Below are 10,541 nucleotides of genomic sequence, written 5' to 3'. Positions count from 1 at the left end.
TTCACCAAGAAGTACTGGGCAACCTGGATGGCAGAAATCACACTTTTTCTTTTGGCGCTTTAGGCCACAGCCCACTATATTGTCCAGTTGGGTAAATGAGATGAAGACAAAAGGTGACTTCATGAAAGAATTAGAGAGGAACATTTAGACTATGGCTAAAGTGGAAAATGCTTAGCCATGCAAGGAGTGGGTGTGATTATAACAGGTGAAGTACACAAATTCAGTTATGTGGTTAGAAGTCTTTCCACAAGTAAAATGGACGCACAAGATGCATCCTGTTGCATGGGGGAAATATTTGCATTAAATATCTGATATAAAAGTCTAATATCCAAGATAAATAGGGAATGGATGGTGACTAAGAGACAAGGAGCCTTTCCTTGATCTCCCAGGTCTTGGGTTCTAATCTACAAATGTGGGTCTGGAGCTGCCTTGGCCCTTCCTGTTCCAAATCTCTCTGCATCCCACTAGCAAGCAGAGCTAACAGTACTGTAACTTGTCTCTAGGTGCTATTTATCCCAGTGAACTGGTCACGCATGGGGTCACAGAAGGTTAGGCCTGGGAGGGGCTCTAGAAGTCACCTCGTCCACCTCCTTCATCTAACAAAGACAGGAACTGAGGCCGGGGGTGGGGGGAAGGGGCGCTGGGCTTTTTCAAGCTCATAGAGTGAATAAGCAGCAGGGTATCATTGAAAACAAGCCAAAGACTCCTGGTATTTGGTGTCGTGTGCTTTCTATGACCCCACGGTGTCCACTGGCAAGCATTTGTTAAGCACCAGACTGCCAAATACTGAGGATCCAAGAAAGGCGAAAACAGTACCTACCCAAAAGGGAAATCCATTCTAATGGGGGCACAATACCAATACGTGTAAGAATTTAAACTGAGACTGGGGGAGACCCGAACTGTGGAAATAGTCTAGATCCATTAGCTCTGGAATCCCCCACCCCATGATCAGATGTTCACCTTTGTGGCAAGGGAGGAGAGCCACAGCTGAGCACTGACTCCTCGAGGGTGACTGGGTAAGACTTGTTCCTAGCCACTGCCCATGAGATGTTATACTCTACGAAGCTAATGCCTTCTTGGGACGTTCAGGATAAAACCACTTCCCCTGGTCACTCCAAAGGGAAGGGAAGAAGCCAGCTTAGCTTCCTCCCACCAAACAACTATCATACAAAAGACAATCATGAGTAATATTTATTTCTCAAAGAAAAATATTTAGCAAAGAAAACAATGAAATGGAAATCCAGGGGAAGTTAAATAGATTAGTGGAGCTGATAGAATGTACTAGAATAAAGGGGCTCCTGACTCAAGACTAAGATAAAATCTCAGCTTAACCAGAAGAAAATGATGTCACCCAGGAAGTCTGTTGTTAGCACCTCGGGGACTTTGAGAGAGAAGATGGCTGATGCCAGCCCCACTGAAGGAGAAGACTCCTAGGAAAAGCCAGTGGGAGAGCAGGTAGCAGTCTCCATCACGGCCCTATCCCCAGCTTGCTCCATTTGAAAATTCAGGGAGCCTCATCTTGGGTAAGATCTTAAACTCTTCTCGATTTGTTGAGTGGAGTTACAATGGGGCGCTCACTTGATAGTGCCTGGAACATATTCTCCTCTGTATACTTTCCCTAGTTTTGTGTTGCCACAGACATGGATAAATGGGGGGTTTTTGCTATTCACCGTTCACTGTGGAACTGTTATTTGCTGGGAACGTAGTCAAGCCTTGGATATAAAGCTTGGGGTCCTGCTTCCCCCATTAACAAAAAAGATTATAATCCACTAGATTAGTAATATGTAAGGGAGTAGATAGATTTCATCCTCTCCCAGCAGCCCCTCTCTGAGAACAGAGGGACCATTTTTGGCCCCAAGCTCCTGCTTCCTCTCCTGGCAGAGGAAGAAGGGCAAGTAAGACGGGTGGAGGACAGGAGGCCAGAAATGTCTATTCGGCTTCCCTTTGAGGCACAATAACATCCCTATACCTACACCCTGTGCTACACTGGAGGAGGGGCACAGCCCTTGCTACACATACAGATCTAGGCAGGGTGGATGACAGGTAACCTCAGAGGGAAAGTACTAGCACTGAAGAGGACCAGGAAAGACGGTAGGAATGAGCTGAGCCTCGAAGAAATCCAGGGAAACTGAGACACAGAGGGTCCAGAGAATAGAACTAGTTAAGGACAGGAGTCAGAGGAGCCAGGGGAAGATGCCTACAGGCTGGCACACAGTGCTCAGTGAGACCAGAAGGGAGAGAAGTTCAGGAAGCTGATCCCGGGGCCTTTCCTTAGCTTCCAAGGCTGGTGTGACAATGACTGTTGGGAACTCTCCTTGGAGCAGAAAAGGCTGATTTTAGGATCATGGGAGCTAGCACACATATCTGGGAAGGACCACAGAGGCGGTCTAGTCAAGCCTGTCATGAGCCAGGGGCTGCACCTAAGTCGGCTGACTCCAGAATTCTCTCAAGACACCTGGGGGACTTGAGACCTGACCAATAGGAATGAGGACCCATGAAGGCATCTCTACTTCGGAGGCCCGGGGGCAAGTGCACAAACAGCCAGCGAGCATATCACACCCATGACTCCCCGAAGCATCTCTGTGAAGTGGGTCGGGGGAAGTGATGTTATTAAGAGTCCTTTGCCAAATGGAGGAGCTGAGTCACAAAGAGGAGAGTGTGAGGTCATGTAACCTCAAAGTGGAACAAAACCTGTCTCTTAGCTCAATGAAGGTGAGCTCACAGGTCCTCTCATTAGCCACAGGCTAGTGTTTGTAAGTGCTACCAGATCATGAGAGAAACCCAGGGTATTATTAGGACGAGTTAGCCCCTAAATGGCCTGGTTGTGTGGTTGGAATGAGCGCTATTAGGACACAAAGGTGCCATACCTGAGGAGGGAACTACCTGACCCTTTGGGGTATCAGGGAGCTTAATTAAATTAATGACTGTTTGTAAAGCTTCTAGAAACCTTAGATGAAAGGGCCCTCACCCAGAATTACACAGGAAAGGATGCAAGGAGGGAACGGATTCCTGTCACTCATTGCTCTCCTGTGTCCTGGCTCAGCATTTACCCCCTGACCTTTGGGCAAAGGTCTCACACAAAGGGCTTGGCGGAAGCAAACACTGCACATGTGACGTGTGTGCGTGGGGAGGGGGGTGTCTGTGTTTGGACTCCTTTGTTAGTTTGGGGAACCCCATGGACCCCTGCACAGAATAAGGTTTCTAAATGCATGTAAGGATTCCCTGGGCAAGTCACTTAACCCTCATTGCCCTTAAAAAAAATGCAAAGGATTACAAAGAAAAGCAATTATATGGAAATATCATGTAATCAAAATAATGTAAAACAAGCCCAGTGGACACAAGCTGAGAACCCTGCTCCTGTGGATCTGAAGCTCTGGGCTCAAAGGCAGACCAGCCGAGATTCAGTCCTGCACAAAGCCTGGCGTCAGGCTCATTTCTCCCGCTCCCTGCCTCTTTAGACCCTCATCCTAGAGGGCATTGAGGGTGGGGGACAGAAGGGAATCCCTTAAAGCTTAACTTGGGGTGTCTGTCCAGAGTCTATGTACACTGTCCATCGGATAGGAAACTGCTATTTAATACCTTCACTCACACCTACACCCACACCCAGAAAAGATACTTAAACCCCCCACCAAAAAAAAAAAAAAAAAGACACTTAAAACCAAAAATGTCCAAATGCACATGACAAAGATTTGAAGTATGAAACTGTAACCTATGGTTGTTCTCCCACTGGGTCAATCCATAAACCCCCGGTGTGGCTGTCCACAGGCACATCACCCTGGTCTTGGCCTTGCACAGCCCAGACAAGTGCCTCAAAGGCCATATCTTCTGGCACAGCAGGCCAGGCTTGGCCCTACATCTCTTAGGAGCCTCCCCCCGCCCCCTTCCCCTCAGCTCCAGCCGAGGGGCCTGGGAACTACCATTTTCTTGAATTCCTGAGGTGGCCCCAAGCATGGAAACACCCATCTCACGACCCCTCTACATTCACCCCTCAGCAGCAGCAGCAGCAGGCAGGGGCCCTGGCGTCAGGCTCAGGTGTATCAGGTCGCACAGACAAGCTCACCGGCCTGACCGGAAGAGAGAAGACCATAGTACCCTCAGAAAGGGGGAATAGCAATAGAATAGAAAATCCTAACACACAAGCTCCCCAGCAAGGTGGAAACAGCCACAGATGGGCAGTGTGGTGAAGTGGTCATCCTCCCTTCAGATAAATAAGACGAAGTCCAGGAGGGAGGGGCTGCCAATTTCACCTGGGGCCTGAGGAGCAGGCAGGGGAAAGATCACTGGCTCAGGGCCTGGGATCAAATTCCCTCTGTCTGAATGACCTTGGTTAAGCCACTTGAACTCTTAGCCTTAGGCCCCTTATCTCTAAAATGAAGGGGTCTCTGAAATCCCTTCTAGCTGTAAACTGATCTTTGTAAAGCAGGAGCCCCCGATGTGAATAACTATGACTTGCTCCATTTCCTGATGGAGATCGTATTAGTATCATTATGTAAATATAGTAATAATGATAGAGTTCCTATAAATAAAACCAAATACATAACCCAGCACTTGGCACACAGTAGGCTCTTAATAAATGCTTGCGGACTGAGGCACCCACTCCAATGTACCCTGTATCTATGAAATTGATTTTTGAATACCAGCATAAACCTTGACGTTTGTCTCTATTGAATTTCATCACTGGAGAGTGGGAAAATGGGACCTCAGAAGCCATTTCTTCAAAGCCAGTCCTGAATGGGAACCCCTTCTCCTGGATTGGCTTGGTCACCCAGCTGCTGTTACCTAAAGACCCCGAGTGGGGAAGGACCTAACACCACTATTGGGATGTATCGAGAAAGAACATGACTTGAGGTCAGGAGGTTGCGGCTTCCCAGCTTACCTCGTGTGACCAGATGCCAGCTGCTTAACTTCTCTGAACCTGCATTAATGAAATGGAATCACAACAATGAGCTTGTCAGGCCCCCCAACATGTCCACACCCAGACTCCCTAACACGGATGGAGATGCTCTGTGTCCCTTGTCACATGAACAAGCATAGCCCCCTTGGATTGGCTGCAGGACCAAAAGAAGCTTTCAAACCAGCCAGATTGGTACAGTCTCCTTTCTGTTCTGTCCAGAGGGCAAAGATCACAGGGCCTCCGCAGCTTGGGTGCCGTGAACTGACCCAGGAAGGTCAATACCTTCCCCCTCTCTCTCCTGAGAGGGGTGGGGTGGACGTGGACTGTGCTCTATAGGAACTGGGCTAAGTTGTGTGTGTATTTGTTATTATACCTGTTTAAGGAAATGTGCCTTTGTAAAAGCTAATCTGATTGACTAAATAAGGGTGAGGTTCAGGGAACCCCCCCCCCAAGTGCGGGAAGGAGCATTAATGATGGGAGTGGAGCCACTGTCAGAGAGCCTAGCCAGCCAAGGCCTCTGAAGAGGGGGAGGGGTAAATGCCAACCGAGTGGCCGTCAGGCAGTGGAGCCAGGGTGGAAAGTGTCACCCCCATAAGACCTTCCTCATGAACCTGAGAGGGTCCAACAAGACCGAGTTTGCAGAGCGCTTGACAAGGAGCCTGTCACCTATGATGGCTGTTGTGAGCAGAAAGTCTGTTTTGTCGCCTTGCTGCATCTTCCTGCTCGGTTCTCTCCTCCAGAGTGGAGCAGAGCAAGGCTCTTCCCTTCTCCCCAGGGCGGCCAGGTTTCCCTACTGCAGGCTCACTACCTCCACCCTCTTCAGTAGAACCTCCCACCGACGGACCGCCACCCTCCACCCCTTCGCCCATGTCCTTCCTCCAGTGCAGAGCCCAGAGTAGAAGCATCGACAAACAGAACCAGTCTCCACCACCAGCATGTCCATCCGGCTTCGAGAATGAGGCACGGTGGGAGGTGGGGCAGCCTGTGGGCAGGAACTGGACCTCCCACAACTGACTGAAGTCAGAGACCGCTGCTTGCTTCTGAAGGCTCCAGAGCCAGAGAAGGACGTGAGTCCATCTTGGACTGAAGAGACCTCAGGGTCATGGAAAGGAGAGTGAATGGTCACAGTGCCTTGGAGGGTAGGAGGAGCCAGGCCCAGGAGACAACCCAAGTCCTCAGTGTGGGGAAAGGGAACATCCACTGAGGGAGGGGAGTCTGTGTCCGTCCTGGCTCGTGCTGCTCTAGACCTCCCACGACACACACTCTAGAGCCAGAACAAGCAAGAGTGAAAGTCAAGGTCAGAAGGCATGCGCAAAGCACTGAGGTCTAAGGGCACAGACTGCTCAAAGCCAGAAAATGCAATCATAATGGGGCAGCTAGGCGGCTCAGTGGATAAAGCGCCGGCCCTGAATTCAGGAGTACCTGAGTTTAAATCCGGCCTCAGATACTTGACACTTACTAGCCGTGTGACCCTGGGCAAGTCACTTAACCCCATTGCCCTGCAAAAAAAAGAAAAGAAAAGAAAAGAAGGGAAGGGGAGGGGAGGGGAGAGGAGGGGAGGGGAGAGGAGGGGAGGGGAGGGGAGGGGAGGGGAGGGGAGGGGAGGGGAGAAGAGAAGAGAAGAGAAGAGAAGAGAAGAGAAGAGAAGAGAAGAGAAGAGAAGAGAAGAGAAGAGAAGAGAAGAGAAGAGAAGAGAAGAGAAGAGAAGAGAAGAGAAGAGAAGAGAAGAGAAGAGAAGAGAAGAGAAGAGAAGAGAAAAGAAAAGAAAAGAGGTGTGATCCCAGGCAAGTCCTATCACTACAGAGTCTGGCTGGAAGCCTCTCCCAACCCTTCTAAGATTATCCCAGTACCTCCCCCTGTTGACCATGCCCCATTTATCCTCTGTGTGGTTTACAGTCTGTTTGCACCCTGCCTCCCCCAGGGACTGTCGTTTGTACTAAGCACATAACTTGGCACATAGTAGGTGTTTAATAAATGTTGATTGACTGACTGACAATCCAAACATGAAAAGCAAGTGGATAAAGAGTTACTGTTGCCCAGAAGCTATGTGGCTAGACAGGCAGGCAGCCCACAGAGTGGGTGGACCAGTACCGCAGTAAATACTCACGTATGCATTCATGTGTGTCTACACATATGCACGTGAATGCACATACACATACCTATAAACATGGACACGTTGTTCTGTATGTGTGCATGTACACATCTAGAATTGGCACTGCAGATGGGAAATGATCCAAGACCAGAGCTAAATGGGAAGAAAGGAGCAGGGCAGATGGAACTTGGCAATAGAGGCAGTGCTTTGGGTGATGTGCGGGCTCACAAGAAGACTCATCTTCTTGAGTTCAAATCTGGCCTCAGACACTTAGCAAGTGCATGACTTTGGACAAATAACTTCACCCTGTATGCTTCACTTTCCTCATCTGTAAAGAGAGTTGGAGTAGGAAATGGCAAACCCATGACTAAGCATGGATGCAAATCTAGGACCACTTGCATCAGCCAAGAATCAAGGTTGGAGACACTCTCACAAACACCTTCGAGATTCAAATCAGTCGGGGCAGCTAGGTGGCACAGTGTATAGAGCACCGGCCCTGGATTCAGGAGTACCTGAGTTCAAATGCGGCCTCAGACACTTGACACTTACTAGCTGTGTGACCCTGGGCAAGTCACTTAACCCCAATTGCCTCACTAAAAAAAAAAAAGATTCAAATCAGTCACCTCCAGGTGACCATTGATGCCCTCCTCCTGTAGTGTGTTGGAGAGAGAGAGGGAGGAAGAGGGAGAAGGAGAAGGAGAAGGAAGAGGAGGAGGAGAAGGAGGAGGAGGTGGAAGAGGAGGGGGAGGAGGAAAAGGTGGAGGTAGAGGAAGAGGAGGAGGGGGAGGAGGGGGAGGGGGAGAAAAAGGAGGATGGGGGAGAGGTAGAGGAGGAGGAGAAGGGGGGAGAGGGGAGGTAGAGGAAGAGGAGGGGGGAGAGGTAGAGGAAGAGGAGAGCCATCTTCTCCCTCCCAATAAGAGATAAGAACCTGCTTCCTTTCTACCTATACACCCCCAGTACCCAGCACTGTCCCGGGCACACAAACAGGCATTTAATAAATACTTGAGGATTGACTGGTCATGCAGCCAGATAGGAAAGGGGCATAGGGAGGTATCTCCCTTATTTTCATATGTTCTATCATTGTTGGTACAAAAGTCTTACATACAGCCCAGAGGACTAGAAACATTAAAAGACTAAGCGAGCGGCCCTTTCTCAAGGGCGACAAGCCATTTCCCACCTCTGGGCATTTGTGCAGGCTGTTCTTTACCCCTGGAAGTCACCTCCTCCTCCTCTCTGACTCTCAGATGCTTCTCTTCCTTTTCAGGTGCCCTCTCCTGGAGGAGATCTCCCCCCTTCCATCATGTTCTCTTCCTTCTCCAACTTTCTCAGAGCTTTTCCCGGATCTCTCTCTTTCCCTCATGATATAATGGCTTTAGCGATAATTAAAACTTTTATTTGAGCCCAGCATGATTTCTTGTAAGCTTCTCAGACTTTTCTTCAGGGTCCAGGTCTGTTGCTTGGTGACTTAGAAAAGCCAGACTAAAGCTCTCTCTTTGGCTGTGGTTTCAAGCAACGAGTTGCTGTTTTTCTGGACAATGCTGATTCATAGAGAGGTGCTTAGGCAATCCCAGGTAAGGTGAGTTCAGACTAGCTCCTTCAGAGGCACCAAACTGCATAAACCTGCCACTCTTCCCTGTGGTCACACAGGGACCACCACAAAGGCAAGGTCAGGTTCTACCTGCCTTCCCCAAAGGCCTAAGCAATTAGGGTGAAATGGGATCTAAAGCACCAGGTCTATGTATTCCCTTGTGCTTCTCGTGTTCTTCTTCTGCTTATCTTGCTTTTTAATCTTCCCCACTCTGCCCCCAAGCCTCGTTCTGGAACTGATGTCAGGTGAAGGTTGCTCAAGGCCTCGCTTTAGGTACACTCTGCCCCTTTTGGTCTCAGGAGCAAGTGTAGATCTGGGAACATGAGCATCCTAATGCCCTCCTGTCCAAGGGCATACATGGGCATCCCTTCTTCTGACCACTGGTGACCCCATGGCTTTGTCCCTGGGTGTCCGAGAGCACCAGCCTCTGACTTCCACAGATGATGCTTTCTCAGACTCAGAAAAAGGAAAACTTGATTTTCCCCCTGCTGTTTCTTGGGAGGATCCCTTTTATATCGCTTCAGGTTCAGATGGTCAGCAGCCACGTTCTTCAACAGAAAAACCATTTCAGACCCCCCTCTACCGTTTGCTCTAGTCAGTGACTGTCAGTGGAAGGCATGGGAGGGGCCCAGGCCCCAGTGCTCCTAGCACCTTCTCACGGCCTGCATCATTACAGCCACATTGACAATATAAGGAGGGCAAAGAACTGAGGGACGGTGGCCAAACAGGGCTGAAGGTTGGCAGAGGGAGGGCCACAGACCACACTTGACTGCAGCAAAATTTTACAGGATAAAACCCCAAATCCACCCTAGAGCACGGAGGGGCAAAGGGCCTGGGAGAAAGACACAGCCAACCTGGGCACGTTTTTTGTCAGCTATTTGATTGACACGGCTCTGCGGGGTTTTACATGGGACTTTCTTCTTTCTTTTCCTTCCGCGTTTTATTATCACGAGCACAGAAGTGGGGAAGGGCCTTCATTGGCGTTTTTGGAGTCAAGGGGTTTCCTGGCCCTTCCAGCCTGTGTGGCCCTCATCTCTGCACCCTGGCTCATTTCCTCATTCCTCTCCTGGGTGGGTTGGATGGGAAGGCAGCTAATGGCCCTTCCCATGCTCTCTGGAGGAGTACGTGAAGGGCTTGGGCAAGGACACGTCTGGGGGCCCTTTCAGCCCTTAAGCTGACATGACGGGGTCACCCCACGAACATTTCTGAAAGGGGGCCAAGCCAGAGCTAGATGATCTGCACTAGCTGACAGAAAGGTGCCAGGAAAATGAGCTCCCTGGGCCCTTCTGCTTTGGGGATCAGTGCTCCATGTAAAGCATTTCATTGGGCTGAAAGGCTCAGGGCCAGCCAAGTATTTGCCACACCTGCCTCCAGGGCATGCGAGACTCCGGCCAGCAGAGGGGCCTGTGCCCCCAGGCCAGGTCACAGAGGTCCCTGAGCAATGGGGGAGGCTGGTCCTTTGCTGATGCCTCTGTGCTCCTCAGGCTGTGGCAATGGCTATCAAGCCTACCATGGTGGAATAAGAAGAAAGCCCTTGCTTAAGGCTCTGGCATAAAATTATCAGAAGAGCTTCAGGGGTCGGCTGATCCAGACTCTCACACAACATACCCGAGGAGTGGTGCGAAACCCTTTGGCATACATAGAGTCTGTGTCCAGGGGACTGGGTGGAAGCTCAGGTTCAGGCTTCCTGTCTCATGTGACTCATTGGCTGGGAGTTTGCTCATATGCTGCTGAGCTAGAGAAAATGATGATGACATGGGGTCCACACCTGGCAGAAGAGGCAGCTTCCAGCTGGGGCCCCTCTTAGAGGAAGGCTCCTAGATGACAAGAGGGGATCTCAGGAAGGGGGGAAGGGGATGGCCCTCTCTACCTACTCCCAACACCATGGTCCACCACAGCCAGTGCCAACACATGGGCCACCCACCTGGGGCGTGGACTCAGCCAGTCAGGCTTATACCTGAGCCCCT

The sequence above is a fragment of the Dromiciops gliroides genome, chromosome 3, assembly GCF_019393635.1.
Source record: "Dromiciops gliroides isolate mDroGli1 chromosome 3, mDroGli1.pri, whole genome shotgun sequence".
Lineage (NCBI taxonomy): Eukaryota > Metazoa > Chordata > Mammalia > Microbiotheria > Microbiotheriidae > Dromiciops > Dromiciops gliroides.
Note: the sequence above shows the minus strand (reverse complement) of the source record.